This window comes from Hyla sarda, chromosome 3, assembly GCF_029499605.1.
Source record: "Hyla sarda isolate aHylSar1 chromosome 3, aHylSar1.hap1, whole genome shotgun sequence".
NCBI classification, from domain to species: Eukaryota; Metazoa; Chordata; class Amphibia; order Anura; family Hylidae; genus Hyla; species Hyla sarda.
In genome coordinates this window covers 90,265,080-90,278,632 of record NC_079191.1, presented here as the reverse complement: position 1 = coordinate 90,278,632, position 13,553 = coordinate 90,265,080, and the positions used below count along the sequence as shown (strand labels likewise).

The 13,553-nt window shown below is 45.8% G+C and overlaps 1 protein-coding gene across 1 annotated transcript in view; it reads left to right on the top strand.

The window, feature by feature from the left end:
- The first annotated feature begins 2,411 nt into the window (after positions 1 to 2,411).
- LOC130360590 (beta-galactoside alpha-2,6-sialyltransferase 1-like) overlaps positions 2,412 to 13,553 on the top strand; it is a 77,523-nt gene continuing 66,381 nt past the window's right edge. The window contains exon 1 of the mRNA XM_056563125.1: positions 2,412 to 2,513. The gene's annotated coding sequence lies outside the window, so the exon portion shown is untranslated. The remainder of the gene's footprint in view (positions 2,514 to 13,553) is intronic.

Below are 13,553 nucleotides of genomic sequence, written 5' to 3'. Positions count from 1 at the left end.
GTTTTAATGAGTTCCGATTTAAGAGGTGAAAGAGTATGGTTCCTTGACCCCGTCGGTAGTTCAGGTAATGGCTCGCGGAAAGACATGGTGGGAAGGTGGGGTAGTCAAATAGAGGGGTCAGGGGGTCGTCAAGAGGGAAAAGAGTGAATTTGGTTAGGTACTGTTTACAAGCACGGCATGTAGAGTACAGGAGGGAGGGCAGTGGCTGGAATATAGGCGGAAGGAGGGCGCCACAACAATGCCATCGGATCACCGTTTAGTGTCAGGCTTTCCAGAGCAACCCATTGCTTGTCAGCACGGTGGTGGCAGCAATCCAGTACTCTAGTCAATATCCCCGCTATGTAGTAGAATAGGTAGTCTGGGAGTGCCAAGCCCCCTTCACATTTCTTTCTTACTAAGACATATTTGGCAAGCCTGGGGTGAGATTATGCCCATACAAAGTTTGATTGGAGTGATGTTAGTTCCCTGAAGAAGGAACGGGGCAGATGAACAGGAGTACAGGAAAAAAGGTATAGTAACCGGGGTAGAGCATTCATCTTCATGATGTTCACCCTGCCGAACCAGGAGAAGTCCTTCCGTTCCCATCTGGTCAGGTCCCTCCGCAGGGAGTGCAGTATGGGGGAAAGTTCAGTCTATAAGTGTCTGACAGATTGGCCGGGACCTGGACCCCTAAATATTGGAGGGAGGAGGAGCACCAATGGAAGGTAAATGCGGTCTGCAGGTGCTGCATCAAGGACATAGGTAGTGTCACATTTAGTATGGTACAATTTGTAATTGCTAAACTGTGAGAAAAGACGTATCGTGGACAGGAGGGACAGAAGGGAGGTTATAGGGGAAGATCAGTACAGAATGAGATCATTTGCAAAGGCTGAACATTTGTAATGACTCGCGCCCACTCCCAGACCTTTTATGTCGGGGTTTTGGCAGATATAATTTAAGAGGTGTTCCATACAGAGTTCATATAGAAGGGGAGAGAGGTGGCAACCTTGGCGCGTGCCGTTACACATGTTGAGAGGCTGAGACAGATGACCGTTGATTCTAACCTGGGCTTGGGGGCGGGAGTAGAGGTCCAGGATCGGTTAGAGCATACCCCTGCCCAGGCCTATTTGGGAGAGGGTGGCAGACATGAATCCCCAATTCACTCTGTCAAAGGCCTTTTCGGCATCAAGGGAGAGCAGGAAGAGTGGAGAGTTAGTTTTGTTAGCATAATGTATAACGGAGAATGTACGAAGAGTATTGTCCCTTGCCTCTCTACCTCTTATGAAGCCGACCTGGTCAGGGTAGATTGGGGTGGGCATGTGTGACGAAAGACTGGTGGCTATCAATTTGGCAAACAATTTGGTGTCAGTTTTCAATAGGGAGATTGGACGATAACTGGGGCAGAGCAGCGGATCCTTGCCCTCTTTGTGGATTACCGTGATGTATGCTCGCAGGCGGGTGGGGGAGAGTCAGTTGAGATGGAGTTGAAAGCCCACCAGCAGGAGAGGAGAAAGGGCCGGATGTAGAATTTTATAGAATTTAGACACAATAACCATCTGGTCCCGGGCTCTTGATGGATGTCATAGAGTAGATGGCGGTCTCCAACTCCTCCCAAGTGAATGGTCTTTCTAGTTCCTGCACAACTGAGGGATCAAGGCGAGGGAGGGCTGTACATTCTATATATCGCTGCAGGGGGGTCAGCATGTCCCCTGGGGTAGATTGATTGGGTGGGGATGGCAAGTTATACAGGGTTGTATAATATTAGGGGTTAGGGAGTAGGGGGGATATCAGGGGTTAGGGAGCAGGGGAGGTTTAATGGAGTGGATAAATAGTGAGGATTTTTTTATCCCTTAAGGGCGGAGGCGAGCAGTCTGCCTGGTTTGTTGCCCCATTCATAAAATAGGCGACCAGTGTGTTGCATGTAGTATCTATGTTTGGAGGATAGAAGTGTGAGGATTTCACTGCGGACTTGAACAATTTCCCTCATGGTAACATCCAGTTGAGTCTGTTTATGCTGTGCTTCCAATGTTTGCAAAGTCTGCTAGAGATGAAGCAGTTTCACTGATGTCTCCCTCTTTAGGCGATAGCCATGTTTGATCAGGACACCCCTGAGGACACATTTCAAGGCCTCCCACTAAATCATGGGGGAAAAGTCGTCTGAGACGTGGTCCCAAAGAAAATTATCTATTGTGTCTCTGAGGTCCTGCATGCAGACAGAGTCTTGAAGCAAGAACTCATTTGAGTGCCAAGAGGATTGTGGTTTGGAGAAAGAGGGAAGCGTCAGCGAACAGCTAACAGGAGCATGATCTGACTGTATCTGCGAGCCAATCGCCGTATGAGTGACTGAAGGAAGTAGAAAGTGGGGACAGAAGATATAGTCTATTCGACTATAAGATTGTCTCAGGGCAGAAAAGAAGGTGAAGTCCTTGTCTTGAGGATGGAACACCCTCCACACATCGCTCAGCTGCATGGAGTGTAGCCTCATCCTCAGGGCACGCAGCTTATTATGGGGAAGGACCGAGGAGCCGATAGAGGTATCGATCTGTAGGAACAGGGGGAGGTTAAAATCTCCAATGCAAAGTTTTTCTGCGTCGTCAGGGTTTTAAGTAGGAATGGCATTTGGTCCCTGTTAGGGGCGTAAATAGAGGCAATAGTAAAGGCTTGGTTGGAAATCTTGCAGTTAACAAACACAAATCTGGCATGTGGGTCAAGGAGGGATGATGTAATTGTGATTGGAAGGGATTTATGAAAAGCTAGGGATACCCCTTTGGATCTGGATTTGTGGTTTGTGCTGTGAAGCCACGAGGTGTAGTATTTGGTGGGAATAGTGGGCACATGATCAGTTTTAAAATGTGTTTCCTGGAGCAAGAAGGTATGAGCTCTTTGCTTGTGGAATGCATAAAGCATTTTAGCACGCTTTTCAGCCATGTTAAACCCTTGTACATTCAGGGTGATCAGTTTAATGTCAGCTGCCATGGTGGGTGCATGTCGATGTAGTCTGCTTACCAGTGCGGTCGTGGCGGCCCGGTCTCCTCAGTCCACGGCGAGGAGAAGGTAGTATCTGAAGGATTCTAGGCAAAAAGGAGAAATAGAAGAGGATTAGTAGAGAAGGGGAAGAGCAGGGCAGAGATAGGAGTAAATTATTATATAAGGACAACACACTGGGGTAAAGACAACTGGGTAGATTTATATATCTATGTAGAAATGTACCCCAGGATAAGTATATGGGCCATTAAATTGTGAACTCCAAAATTAAATACAAAACAAGGAAGAACCAACGGAGTCACTTATACAAACAAGTACAGTGTCCAATGGACACAAATTTTATTGAAATGACAACAACAATACAAGTGAAGTAAAAAACATTTTTAAAAAGAGGAATACAGCAAAAAAGGGTGATATCACCGGTTCTGCCCACTAAACTGGGTATGAGTTCCTTAATTATGTAGATAACATATGGATTGTATCTAGAGGCAACCAGAGACAATAGTCAGGTTGCAATATGTAAACATACACAATGTATAGTATATGTATTGCACCTATATATTCATAGCAGCAATGGAGACTCCCAGACGAAGGTGACGTACCGAAACCTACGTTGGAGTGGTGCTATCCTGGTGCCTGCCCACTTGCTGCTCTCATTTGGTAATATTTTTATGGTTTTCTGTATCTGGCATCTGTTCCCACTACTGTATGTCTATGCACATGACACTTTGTCTTTTGTAGCACATTTTTACCTCATTGTGAGGTGTGCTGCCATTGCTGCTATGAATATATAGGTGCAATACATATACTATACATTGTGTATGTATACATATTGCAACCTGACTATTGTCTGTGGTTGCCTCTAGATACAATCCATATGTTATCTACATAATTAAGGAACTCGTACCCAGTTTAGTGGGCAGAACCAGTGATATCACCCTTTTTTGCTGTATTCCTCTTTTTAAAAATGTTTTTTACTTCACTTGTATTGTTGCTGTCATTTCAATAAAATTTGTGTCCATTGGACACTGTACTTGTTTGTATAAGTGACCCCGTTGGTTCTTCCTTGTTTAGAGATAGGAGTAACCATAAGTAGATGGATACAGGGGGTCTAAGGCGAAAAGTCAAGGAGGCCAAATGTAGGATTGGGTCCAGCCCAATCAGTGTACTAGTGGGGGTCAGCATGGAAGGTGTACTGAGGAAAAGGGCTGTACGGCAAAGGTGGAAGTTAAGTCAAAAAATTAGTAGTTGGGCTAGCAGCTCACATTGAAAGGGCTAAACTGAGGGTCAGGGTAGACGGATCCCGTCTGCAGAACTGAGGGAATAGAATCGGTAGTTGGGGAGCCAGTTAAATGGAAGGGCATAATGGGTTGGATAGAAACAACAACTGTCTCAGTGATCAAACTAAGTGTGGGGGGCAACATGGGCAGTGTAATGCTAGTGGCATATGGTCAGGGCAGAGGCCTGGGATGTGTGAGTCACAAAAAGATGCTAAAGAATAATAGTTAAAGGCATGAGATACAGTCACTTGGTTCAGGTCTTGCTGCTCTGGTTCGTGAAGCAGTGGGTCAGCTGCAGTAGGTTGGCTTTGTCATGCCTCTGTTGCAGGCACTCAGGAATCTTCACTCTTGGCCAGGTTGAAGGTAAGAAAAGTCTGTTCCAGTCAGGCAGGGGGACTTGGGGGAGTTTGAAGTTGGCCAGGAAGGCCGGCAAGTCCTCCGGTTTATGGATCGTTGCGGTGGTGTGTCCGTGTCGCACTGTCTGTGAGAAAGGGAATCCCCATCTGTAGTTGATCTGGGGATTCTATAGCATTAGGAGGAGAGGCTTGAGTGAGGCCCTGAGTTTGAGAGTGCGCATGGACAAGTCAGGGTAAAGATAGATCTGTGAGCCATTGTAGGTTAGGTGTTTCAAATCTTTGGCTTTGCGCATAATGTCCTCTTTGATAGTGAAGTGGTGTACTCTGCATATTACGTCTCTCGGCTTGGCAGGGTCAGGACTTTATGCCTTCAGGGGTCTATGAGCCCTATCTAGTTCTGTTGGGATATCAGGCAGTTTTTTTATGATCTCATTTGGAGAGTCCCAGCTAAATCTTGTGGGAGGACTGATTCAGGCAGTCCTTTCAGCCTGATATTGTTGCGACTGTTTCTGTTATCGATGTCATCAAGTTGGTTGATTAGTGCAGCTTGCTGGATAGATGTAGATTTCGCATGATCATGCAGGGCATGTAGTTGCGAGGACACTGATGTGCGGAACTCTTCCAGGTCCCGGACTCTGTTAGTCAGGTTGGAGACCTCCTCCTTGACAGGCTTGAGATCTCTTCTCCAGGCGACTTTGAGGTCAGAGGCCAGGGTTTGCATGTCCGCCTTAGTGGGTAGGAGGGCCAGCAATGCTTGCAGCTCCGGGAAGCGTTTTAGTGTGTTTGTAGCTGCTTCAGGTGAAGGCAAATCAGGTTCCAGGGTGGAGCGCAGGGGTTCACGGAGACGGTCAGGGGTGCGATAATGGTGGGTTGGACATCTCTAATCCGTGAGTGTGTCATCTGAAGATGAGTGGCCCGAGATGAAAGGGTCAGTTAGAGGAGCTTTCAGAGGTGTCCTGAAGAGGGTCTTCTTCGCGGGGGGGCTGGCGCCCCAGTAGTCTGGAGTGTCACTCTCAGCTGCGGAGTCATGGGAGTCATCAGTGGAGTCAGAGTCCATAGCTGTAGACCAATCAGTCACGTCTCGGGCAGGGGGGCCCAGGGCTAGGAGATGTGGGACATCATGGGGGTCTCTAGGTCTCTTTTCAGCTGGTGGTGTAGAGGCAGAGGTAGCTGAGGATTGTGCTCCCTGGGTTGGAGCTTTGGCAGAGCTTGCAGTGAGGTACCTGGATGAGATGCTGCTGCAATTGTGGCTGTGCAGGAGTGCGGTTGTGCTGCTGTACATACCCCTCTTGTATTTCTGAGGGGCCTCTACTCCCTTGCTGCGGTGGCAGGGGCAGGGAGGAGGCCGCGCTCGGTGCTGCCATTTCAGACGTCTGGGCACTCTGTATCATGGGGTGCCCATCTCCTGTAGCTGGTCCGTGCAGCTCATTTCGGATGGTCAGGTCCGCAGGAGCTGCAGCCGGTAGTGAGCGGTGCGGCACTCCTTCAGCATGTGAGTTCACAGCCATCTCTGTCCGCGGAGATGGTGTGTGCGCAAGCACCGGAAATGAAGGGGTCTGTGCTGCTGGTGATGGCGGCTGCTCGTAAGGGAGAGCAGGCTGCGTCGCTGTGGTGTGTCTCGACGGCACTTTGAAGAAGGCTGCTATTCCCCCTGGGTGTTCTCCAGACTGTGGGTGGTTGGATTTTCGGCTTCTGCCCTTGCTTTTGCCTCCCATAGCCCAGTTTTTTGCCCGATAGTGTTCAGCCCTGATCGAGCTCTCACGCTGCACGTCTCATCCTCAGTGCGCCAAGCCACGCCCCCCAGGAACAACTGTTTTATACATCGGATGAGCGGGGACCAAAAATGAGTATTGATATAATGGGGGAAGTCACAGTACAGCATGCACAAATGCCTAGATGTTACATATTATTTAGATACTTTGACCAGATAAAGTCCCTTGACGTGGAGGCCCTCTATTCCTCAATCCCTCATGAACAAGGATGTGCGACGATTGAATTCTTTTTAAGGACAAGTGGCCTTCAGTACAGCATGCACAACGGATTTATACGTGATCTTTTGGGTTCATTTTGACTAGGAACTATTTCATGTTTGAGGGAACTACGTATCTTCCAAAATGAGGCATGGCTATGGGGAGCCCATGTGCCCCCAGCTACGCAAACCTGTATCTAGGCTATTGGGAGGACCAGATAGTTTTTTCTGAGGATATGTCATCATGGACCGGATCCATTAATTTATGGATCCTGTACATAGACAACATTTTCCTCATCTGGTCATCCTCGGAACAGAGGTTCAAGGAATTTGTAGAGGTCCTGAACCATAACAATCTAGGTCTCAGGTTTACACAGACAATCCACAAAGAACAACTTACCTTTCTAGATTTGACCATCTATCATATCAGTAGATAGACAGATAGTCACTACTCTTTACCGTAAAAATACTGCTACCAATACGTTACTACAATGGGAGAGTTGTTATCCCTCTCCCTTAAAATTTGGGATCCCAATAAGTCAGTATATTCAGGTGAGACGTAATTGCTCAACTTTGGATGAATTTAAGAGAAGAGCTAACAAATTACGTATTAGATTAAAGAATAGGGGGTACCCCAACAAAGCCCTCAAAAAAGCATACCACAGAGCCCTCTTAATTAATTGTACTGAATTATTAACACAAAAAAAACGAGAAACTAAGACAGAGCCCCTCAGAATTGTAGGTACATTTGACCAAAAAGCGGCAGAGGTAAAACAAACGATTTCTAGTTTTTGGGAAATCCTGATATAAGACAAGATAATAGCAGATCTAATACCTGAGTTTCCATCTATAACATACAGGAGGGGGAAAAATCTCAAGGATCACCTAACACAAAGCTACCTGGCCCCAATCACTAGAGAAACCTGGTTGACAAATAGAACAAATAGAACTAGTGGAACGTACCCATGTGGTCGCTGTATTAGAAGTAAATCATTCAGAAGACATTTTGCTAATTGCAATACATTGGGAGTGGTGTACCTACTGAGATGTCCATGTCCAAAAAATGTAGGGAAGCCGTTTCGCCCATTCAAAAAAAGATTGCAGGAACATTTAAGCGATATAACACACGAGCGTAACACCCCTGTAGCAAATCACTTTAAACAATACCACCACAATAGATGGACAGATTTTAAAGCTCAGATTATCGAAGTAGTTAAACCCCCACAAAGAGGAGGGAAATGGGATCACCTGCTTCTACAAAGGGAAGCTGAATGGACGTATCGTTTGCAATCGGTTCGACCACAGGGGCTAAAGGATTTTATTTTGTACGCCTGTTTCCTGGAAGAGGGATACCAATAGCTTGTGTTTAATATTCTTATTATTTTTTCATTATTAATGTGTTTGTATATATTTTTGCTAACATTTTTACATATTAATAATCATTTTGTCTGATAGGGATTTTTCTAAAAGCCACTCTGCTACTTTATATGGTCAAAGGATCTAAATAATATGTAACATCTAGGCGTTTGTGCATGCTGTATTGTGACCACCATTATATCAATACTCAATTTTTGGTCCTGGTCCTGGTCATCCGATAAAACAGTTGCTCCCATAGCAGGCAACTGATTATGATAAATAATTAATATATCTATCTAATTTCCTTGTGGTTATACTAGACTTTTTATGTAAATCAATATCGCCTGAGTTTGGCATTAATAAGAATTACTCCTTTAAAATACAGTTACTAGTGGTAACGGCAAGGAACCTATCTGCCTAGCGTCTGGCAGTTTTTTTTTTACAAATCGAGGTAGAAAGACACGATCCCTCCCTCTCCATTCCGCAGATTATCTTCACAGGTGTGTGAGTCCTGACGGGTAGGGAGATGACGTAATGAAAGAAGGTGGGATTTAATCATGTTAAAGGTCAGATAGCCATGCAATTCAAGTATATGGCCGCCATCAGTGCTGTATCGGCACCACGCTTCTTGCACTGTATCCATACGATTCCTGATGATCGTCTAAAGCGAGAAACGCATTGTGGCGGCTGTGGTCTTTCATACAATGTAATTGAGAAATAAAATTTGAAATAGTATCATAATATGCTTCACAATTCTTCAGTGCTATATAATTAAATAAGTGAGTCAAAAACTATAATTTATCTACTATGTTGATACACATATAAGTGCGATATATGTATGTACACCTACGTGGTGTCCTTTATATTTTCCTGTAAAACTAATTTGGGCCTAGTTACTGTGAAAGGCCAGCCAAAGCTACACACTTGTTTCTGTAGTCTAATACAGTTTTAAGCGTAGTGGAGTGCATAGTCCTCCTCTATAAGTGTAACATATAAACACTCAGCTGGTGTATAAGTATGTCAGGCAGAGAAGTGCCAGAACCTGCACAGAGAAGTGACAGAGGCCTAAATTCATCAGGTGCAGGCAGAGGTCTGAGCTCCCGGTGTCAGCTAGCAGTCGTGTCTTGACCAGCAACCCAGCAGCCGTGATTGATTGGTTCACTCAGTCATCCACTTCATCCCAAGTGACATCCGACACCCCCTGTCAACAATCAGTTCCTCAGACTCAACCCTCAGTTGGCATGGCCCTCAGTTGCTGCTGCCACCTCCAGGCTCTCTCATTGTGCCGCCATATGGTCTCCTTATGCTAATGCTGCCACCTCCAGGCTCTCTCATTGTGCCGCCATATGGTCTCCTCATTCTAATGCTGCCACCTCCAGGCTCTGTCATTGTGCCGCCATATGGTCTCCTCATGCTGATGCTGCCACCTCCAGGCTCTCTCATTGTGCTGCCACATGGACTCCTCATGCTTATACTGCCACCTCCAGGCTCTGTCATTGTGTCACCATATGGTCTCCTCATGCTGATGCTGCCACCTCCAGGCTCTCTCATTGTGCTGCCATATGGTCTCCTCATGCTGATGCTGCCACCTCCAGGCTCTTTCATTGTGTCGCCATATGGTCTCCTCATGCTAATGCTGCCACCTCCAGGTTCTCTCATTGTGCTGCCATGGATACTGCAAAACATAATTAAGGGGCTGGTCCCCAGTTACAGAAATTTCTCCGCATCAGACCACAAGTAAGTATTGAGGATATGCATTTGCTGAAACCTAATTTTTCTTAGGATAAAATATATAGACCCAGAAATGTTTTGAAATCTAACAAGAGGAAAGGTGGGCAAAAAACACCATGTGCCACCTACACCACCAAGTATTGATGCGATGCAAAGACCTCTAAAAGGGGGAAGGGAACAACCTATGGTCCATTGTAACAGGTGGTCGTAAAAAGTTCCCCTGTAAGGCCCTAATCCCGCACTATTAATTCCCTTCTTTGTAAGTGTTACTCGCCCTAAAAAGGGCGGCCCCACACAGGAACCTCTCCCTATTTCCACCTAAAAACCCTCTCTATTTCCACCTAAAAACTCTTTCAAATGGCAGAGCTTTCTATGTGGCGCTGCCCTTTTTAGGGTGAGTGACACTTGCCAAGAAGGGAATTAATAGGGCGAGAGTAGGGCCTAACAGGGGAAATTTTACCCCCACCTGCTACAATGGACAATATGTTGTTCCCTTCCACCTTTTGGAGGATAGTTTTACTCGTACGAAAAAGGGTTGCCCCACACAAGAACCTTTCCCTATTTCCAACTAGGGAGAGGTTCCTGTGTAGGGCCGCCCTTTTTAGGGCGAGTAACATTTGCCAAGAAGGGAATTAATGGTGTGAGAGTAGGGCCTTACAGGGGAACTAGGGAGAGGTTCCTGTGTAGGGCCACCCTTTTTAGGGCGAGTAACATTTGCCAAGAAGGGAATTAATGGTGTGAGAGTAGGGCCTTACAGGGGAAGTTTTTACCCCCACCTGTTACAATGGACCGTACGTTGTTCCCTTCCACCTTTTAGAGGTCTTGGTGGTGTAGGTGGCACATGGTGTTTTTTTGCCTACCTTTTCTCTTATTAGATTTAAAAAACTCTCTGGGTCCATGTATTTTATCCTAAGAATAATACTAAAAGTCAAGTTTTATGTAATTAATATCCTCAATATTTACTAGTGCACACCAACACTTTGATAAATGAGACCGTTTTCTTCTGCCTACCTGCCTCAGCTACTATTCTGATCCTGCCACCCGCCTGATGCCACACATCTGATGCCCAGTTCTCCTTCTTTCACGCACTTTTGTCACCGGGTACTGGTATTAACACCCACCACCCCACTCTACCAAAGTGTGCCAAAATGCACGGCAGCGACGATAGTGGAGCTGTAACTATCGTCAGGGACAATACATGTCCTTTACGGCCCACTGGGTGAATGTGGTTCCTGCACAGCCACAACAGCAACTTGGACAGGTCACACAGCTTCCGCCTCCATGCTCTCAGGCGATTGGTCTTGTAACTGTGTGCAACTCCGCCTATTCGTCTTTCACCGTGTCTTCAACATCCAATGCACGGACAAGTCTCAGTGCCCCTCCAGCATACCATGTGTGCAGGGCACAGCAGTGTCACGCTGTTCTTCACATGGTTTGCCTTGGTGAACGAAGTCACACAGGGGAGGAACTGCTAAAAGTCATTCATCAAGAAATCGAATCATGGCTTACTCATGAAAACTGAGAATGGGAATCATGGTGACTGACAACGAGAAGAACATCTTGTATGCCCTTGCTTAATGGAAGCCTGAGCCATGCTCCCTGCATGGCACACGTGTTCAATATGGTTGTCAAGCAGTTCCTGAAGTGTTCCCCCCATCTGCAAGACATCCTAACAATGGGAAGGAAACTTTGCATGCACTTCAGCCACTCGTACACTGCAAAGCACACCCTCCTTGAGCTGCAGTGTCAGAACGGCATCCCCCAACATAGTCTGATTTGCGACGTTTCCACACGTTGGAATTCCACTCTCCATATGTTGGACCGACTATATGAACAGAGAAAAGCCATCACTGATTTCTTGATGATCCAAGCAGATAGGGGTACTCCCCTGTGTAACTTCAATGTGAACCAGTGGCAGCTCACATGTGACACCTGCCGTTTGCTCAGGCCCTTTGAGGAAGCCACATTATTAGTCATTTGCCAGGATTACGGGATGAACAACATCATTCCACTGCTTCATTTCCTGCAACACGTGTTGGAAACGATGGCTGGTCAGGGCACTTGGCGCCTACATCTCATGGCCACATGAGCCCTGTAGGGGCTGAACTGGAAGAGGAGGAGGAGAGGAACAGTGGAGCAAAGGCAAGGTTTTGCAAAATGGGTGGTTTTTATAGTCATCTGACAGGAGAAGATGAGCAGGAGCAGGCTGTGGAGCTTCAGGGTGATGAGGAAGACGAGACAGAGGACCCAGACACACAATGGCCATGTGGTCTCCTCATGCTGCTGGCACATTAAATAAAACAATTTATGTTAATCTATTTGAAATCTTTAATTTAAATTTTAAAAAATATCTTTAATCTTTTCAATTGTGAGGCCCTATGGTCTCGTCAGGCTGTTGTCACCTCCAGGCTGGGTCATTCTGCCACTATATGGTTTCCTCCTTCTGCTGCCACCTCCAGGCTGTGTCATTGTGCTGCCATGTGGTCTTCTCATGCTGCTGGCACATTAAATGAAACTTTTTAGGTTCATTTATTTGAAAGCTTCAATTTAAAAAAAAATATATATATATATCTTTAATCTTTTCAATTGTGAGGCCCTATGGTCTTTTCAGGCGGTTGCCACCTCCAGGCTGGTTCATTCTGCCACTATATGGTCTCCTCTTGCTGCCGCCAACTCCAGGCTGTGTAATTCTGCCATATTATAGTCTCCTCATGCTGCTGCCACCTCCAGGCTGTGTCACTGTACCGCCATGTGGTCTCCTCATGCTACTGGCACATTAAATAAAAGTTTTTAGGTTCATCTATTTGAAATCTTCAATTTAAATGTTAAAAAATATCTTTAATCTTTTCAATTATGAGGCCCTATGGTCTCGTCAGGCTGTTGCCACCTCCAGGCTGGTTCATTCTGCCACTATATGGTCTCCTCTTGCTGCCGCCAACTCCAGGCTGTGTCATTCAGCCACTATATAGTCTCCTCATGCTTTCGCCACCTCCAGGCTGTGTCACTGTACCGCCATGTGGTCTCCTCATGCTACTGGCACATTAAATAAAAGTTTTTAGGTTCATCTATTTGAAATCTTCAATTTAAATGTTAAAAAATATCTTCAATCTTTTCAATTATGAGGCCCTATGGTCTCGTCAGGCTGTTGCCACCTCCAGGCTGATTCATTTAGCCACTCTATGGTCTCCTCATGCTGCCGCCACCTCCACGCTGTGTCATTCAGCCACTATATGGTCTCCTCATGCTGCCGCCACCTCTATGCTGTGTCATTCAGGCACTATATGGTCTCCTCATGCTGCCGCCCTCTCCACGCTGTGTCATTCATCCACTATATGGTCTCCTCATACTGATGCTACCTCCAAGCTCTGTCATTGTGCCACCCTGCAACAGTGATTCTAATAGCGACACCTCTAATCTGCATGTCATACTGAATTATCTCACAGTATTATCTCAATAACCCATCACACACCCTATGTGTGTTACAACAAGGCAAAGTGTTATATACCCCTATTGAGGCTCTCTGTATGTCAGAAATAGTAATTTTTAATACAGATTCACCGCAAATAAATTTGGACCCAACCAAGTTTTTTCGGAAAGCTAGACGAATCGACAAATTTTTCAAAAATTCGCTCATCTCTAGTCCTGACCTTAATCAAATTTAAATGTTATGGAAGGACCTGAAGCAAGTGGTTTATAGGAAGTGAAGGTGAAGCTGTTTTTTGTGGAAGCATATGCTAGAATTCCTTCAAGCTGATGTGTAGGACTAATGTAGATTTACCTGAAACATTTAGATAACTGGTGATACCCTATACTAGAAGAAAAGGTTCACAAATTTTGGCCGCTCACAAATATAAGATATTGGATCATTCACTCCATTAAAGGGGTATGCTGGTGAAA